This window comes from Podarcis erhardii (genome assembly GCF_964252035.2).
Source record: "Podarcis erhardii genome assembly, chromosome: 2".
Lineage (NCBI taxonomy): Eukaryota > Metazoa > Chordata > Lepidosauria > Squamata > Lacertidae > Podarcis > Podarcis erhardii.
The window spans coordinates 39,239,784-39,244,428 of NC_138498.1; the positions used below are offsets into that span (position 1 = coordinate 39,239,784).

The window sequence follows — 4,645 nt, forward strand, 5'->3', positions numbered from 1 at the left end:
TTTCTGTTGCGAACTGCCCTGAGATCTACAGGTAAAGGGTGGTATACTAAATAACTAAGTACTTTTCTACATTTTATTTCTCTCTGACCTCACTTTACACAACCCCCTCATGTGTATATGCACTAATAACTCAAGATAACACTTCATGCATCTGATGAAGTAGATTGTAGTCCATAAAACTTCATGCCATTTTAAATTAGTTCATCTTTAAGATGCTGTAAGTCTCTTCCTCAAATACTGAATGCCGGAAAATGATAACATAAGTGCATGGGAGATTGGTTTTTCCACAAAATGGTCCGCCTATTTCTTAGAATGTCATTCCTTCACCCACAATTTGCAGGCAAGAAAGTCAAAGTAGAGGGAGGTACTTTCCCTCTCCTCCATACACAAGCACAGAAGCACTGCAGTTATTATCACTCCACAGCAGACTGACTGAGAAAATGAAATTGCATCACACAAAAAGTATCAATAAATGTAATTTGGGAGGTGGGGTAGGGGTGGGACACATAGCGCCACACCTTGACTTCTCACCTTTTTATTTTCCACTCCCAACAGAAAGAAGAAAGGAACTGGATGAAATAAGACGTCTAATCTAGAAAGGAGCAGACAGCGTAAGCATTCATGAGTCCAGGATCCTCAACAGCTGAGAATTTTTTAGAATCTCAAAATACACTACAGAAATGGACCCTCTTCCCCCTAAAATTCCTCCTCAGAGCAAAGCGCCTTTAAGCTCAGCTAAAGTATAGCTGCCCTTATTGTCTAAGTTAATACTTGGTTGCTCTGAGATCTTTCCCAAAGTGGGAAGCTCTGGAGTATGTTGCCCATATTGCAGGAAGGAGGGGGTAGGGAATGGGGGTGGAGGGAGAGAGACTGATTATCAAACTTACCTCTCACAGCTCGCAGCCACAGGTCAGCCTTTCATCTCCTCCAGCTTTTATAGGCTGTGATTCTTCTCTTAGCTCAACCCCTCTCTATATTTGGAAATCAGAGACTGGTCCTAAAGCCTGCTTGCCACTTATACACTTATTTACCCTCAGAAAATGTATTAATAGAAATGACCAAGTTTAGTCATTATTTATCAGTTGTGATACTTTGGCATGGAAGCTAACCATTTCTTTAAACTTGGGAAGTAATGCCAGTGCAGGAGAGATCTGGTGTTTGATCCCTTTAAAAAAGAGAGTTTGTGACAGTTTTTCCATCTGGCGCTCTTATTGGATCAAATCCTGCAAATATACTTGCATTTTAGTAGCATGGCAAACAGCTATTTTATCAATTACATTTTAAGAATCTGTTACATTTTAGACACTAAAATGCAACATCTGAGATTCCCAAACACATGTGCAATATATATATATACACACATGCATTTGCCTGCAGTTTGAACCCATATGTGGAATATGTACTTTCCTGGAATAATGTGTGAAGAAGCATCCACTATCAGCAGGAATGTTGACACTAAAGAAACACTCTTCTTTTTTGTTTTGCAAAGCAAAAGCCTCAGGTAAAAATGACAGTAAGAAAACAGAACACTGGGAATTAAGCATAGATGGTCATGTGTCCATTCACACACACAAACACACTGCAGGTAAGTGTGCGTGAGTATATGCTCCATCTGGTTGAGGGAGATCATGTGGGCTTTCTGCCATCCCAATTGGTCCTGCTCGCATGATTACAATGGTATAGGCTGCGCTATAAGGGATTTAACTCCCTTTCTGTGTTAAAAAGGAAGAGGGGTAAGAAGGTACAGAAGGGCAAGCTTTGAAAGAGTGACTGAATAAAAAGTGAAGTCAAGACAGGAATAAATAATTGCAAGCCATTTTGAAGACCCTTCTTACTTTCTTTGTAAGATTTATTGTCTGCCCTTCACCAGGGCAGGTTGAAACTGTATATAGAGTTATAAAAACAGGTAATACCATTCCACCAAAAAGGAAGTATAGATTCAGCAACAAAAATGGTGGATTCTACAAAACAAAATAGTTTAACTGTCAAAGGCCAGAATTTTGTACGGAGAGAGTTTAAGGACTTTGGTCAAAAATGAAATATGAATCCCCTGAATGAACAAAGAAAGACCTGCAACATCCCAGGTCAGGAGAACAGGTCCTTAATATTTAACAAAGATCTAGTTATCATCTCTGACACTTTTGTCCTTATCCTTAAGGGTTTATCATCAGCTTGCCACTGTCCTGAACAGGGATGACCTCCTAAGCAGCATGCCAAAGAATTAAAGCTATGCTACCAAAGAGGGAATCGGTAACAGCTGATGAAAGCAGACGTCGTGTAAATCAAAACATACTAATGAGAAACAAAGGGCAAGTATCTTAAAGCAGGGACACTCCCAGGCTAGTCATCCACTTAACAGAAAGTGGGGTTCCAAACCCATACTGCATTTGAATTACTTGTTTTAAAAATTTATATTCTATCTACTTTGTGGGATAAATTTTGTAGGAGAATTTTCAGGCATATTACAATCAAAAACAGTTATAAATCTGCTATCAAGACTCATGATATGTGATGCGCTTTCCAGAGCCCCCTTCCCAGTTCCTACCAATTGAATATATAAATATATTTAAATCAGCCACTTTTATTTGCGGGGGGGGGGGGTGGAGTTCCTAGTCTTTATTGCAATAAGGAATTGTGTGGTAATATAGTTTAAGGAGCCATTTTCAAAAGGTGTCTAAACAGAATCCAAAGCATTACTTATTTACCTATCAAATTTATATCCTGCCCTTCCTGCTGAAGAAAGGATACATCCGTAATAAAAAATACAGTTAAAAATAAAATGAAAGCATAGTTAAAACATTTTAAAACTGTTAAAAATGTTTAAAACAAACATGTAACTGATCATGTGTCTTAACAGGCCCACCAAAACAGAAATGTTTTCAGTAGGCATCTAAAAAAATACAATGATGGCCCCTGGCTATTGTCAATAATCAGAGAGTTCCAAAGCACAGGTACTGCCACAGGCATGACTCCTGACTAAAGCAGCAGTGCAAGTTTGGTAGGTCAAAGTGAGTCAGCTCATATGGGATAAGGCTTTTCCTCAAGGTAACTGGTCCTAATCCATTATGAGCTTTGTGTACCAGTGGTAACACTTGAACTCAGCCTTGGTGGCAAACTGGCAGCCAGTTTAGATATTTGAGCTCAGCTAAAGAAAAGGTAAAATGTAATGGACCCCTGGATGGTTAGGTCCAGTCAAAGGCAACTATAGGGTACAACGCTCATCTCGCTTTTCAGGCCGAGGGAGCCGGCGTTTGTCCACAGACAGCTTTCCGGGTCATGTGGCCAGCATGACTAAACAGCTACTGGTGCACGGAGGACCGTGACAAGTGCCAGAACGCACAGAAACTCCGTTTACCTTCCCACCGCAATGGTACCTACTTATCTACTTGCATTGGTATGCTTTCAAACTACTAAGTTGGCAGAAGCTGGGACAGAGCAACGGGAGCTCACCCTGTCACACAGAATCGAACTGCCGATGTTCTGATCGGCAAGCCCAAGAGTCTCAATGACCCCAGTGCCACCTGCATCCCTTTCAGCTCAGGTATACTATGCTGACAGCTTCACACCTGTAAGCAATAGTGCTGGAGCATTCTGCACTAACTGCATTTTCCAGAGGAAACATCTCATTGTAAGATGTATGCCGTGGGAAGCAGAAATGCTTCAGAAGCATCTGTACTGCTCTCTGTACCGCTTCAATCTGGGACACAGGAACTTGGTAGAACTTCCCATGTAGGCCAAAGCTATTTTAGCAATAACATGGGCTATAAATCTAAACATAACAATAGTATACAGTGGTTACAGAAGCTTCAGGTTACAGACTCCGCTAATCCAGAAATAGTACCTCAGGTTAAGAACAGTTTCAGGTTAAGAACGGACCTCCAGAACGAATTAAGTTCTTAACCTGAGGTACCACTGTATTGGCAGATGAGTGCAGAGCTCATCAGGAATCCATTGATACTCATACAGAGTACAATCTCCCAGCTTTGCATAACTCACTCTTCCTTGCCTTCATGTGAATTCTACCTTGAGCCTTAACATTTAGTCAGGGGCTGCATTCAACATTGTAGTCCTGCTCTGAGACATCAAACAGCTGTGCAGTTTCCATTTAACCAACATGGTGGCAGGTGAAGAAACTACAGATTGCAGGGATGTAACCTAGAGCCACTTCCCCCCAGCTCCAGGTAGAGTGAGCAGCAAGCTGTCTTCTCTTTCACTCGAGGTCACTGAAGAATGGTCAATAAACAGCCCCATCTCTCATGAAAAATGAATTCTTAGAATCCTCTCTAAGCCGGGAGAATGAGCTCTTGTCTTTTTTTAGCAGCAGCCTTCCATGGTTAAGCGTCTTTTGAATGTACTGCCTTGTTTGTATTAGGTGTCCATGGAAAGTTGAGATGTTCCAGAAGCATCCATTTTATGCTAGGCTTCAAGCACGAGGACAAGAATTTTGCAGGGTGATTTTGAGGGTTGGAGAGAAAGGGAACATGGGGGCTTTCCCACCACATAGAAGAACAAGCAGGCAGCAGCCACAGATCTCGGTTCCAAAGAGCTGCTTTTGCAAATTAAGGCTCCCTCCCCCCTCCCTTCTTTTTTCTAGTAGGTTAATGTTGCCCATTGGGCAGCAAAGATTAGAGAAGAGAACTCAGCA

General features: G+C 41.4%; 1 protein-coding gene and 1 long non-coding RNA gene across 3 annotated transcripts in view; one reads left to right on the plus strand and one right to left on the minus strand.

The window, feature by feature from the left end:
* The window catches only part of LOC309335558 (myosin-3), a 35,726-nt gene extending 35,123 nt beyond the window's left edge, over positions 1-603 (minus strand). Inside the window, exon 1 of the mRNA XM_081850643.1 lies at positions 532-603. The gene's annotated coding sequence lies outside the window, so the exon portion shown is untranslated. The remainder of the gene's footprint in view (positions 1-531) is intronic.
* The window catches only part of LOC309335720, a 164,164-nt gene extending 160,382 nt beyond the window's left edge, over positions 1-3,782 (plus strand). For both annotated transcript variants that reach the window (XR_014153658.1, XR_014153659.1), the window contains one exon: positions 556-3,782. This is a non-coding gene — a long non-coding RNA (uncharacterized lncRNA). The remainder of the gene's footprint in view (positions 1-555) is intronic.
* Positions 3,783-4,645: the final 863 nt, after the last annotated feature.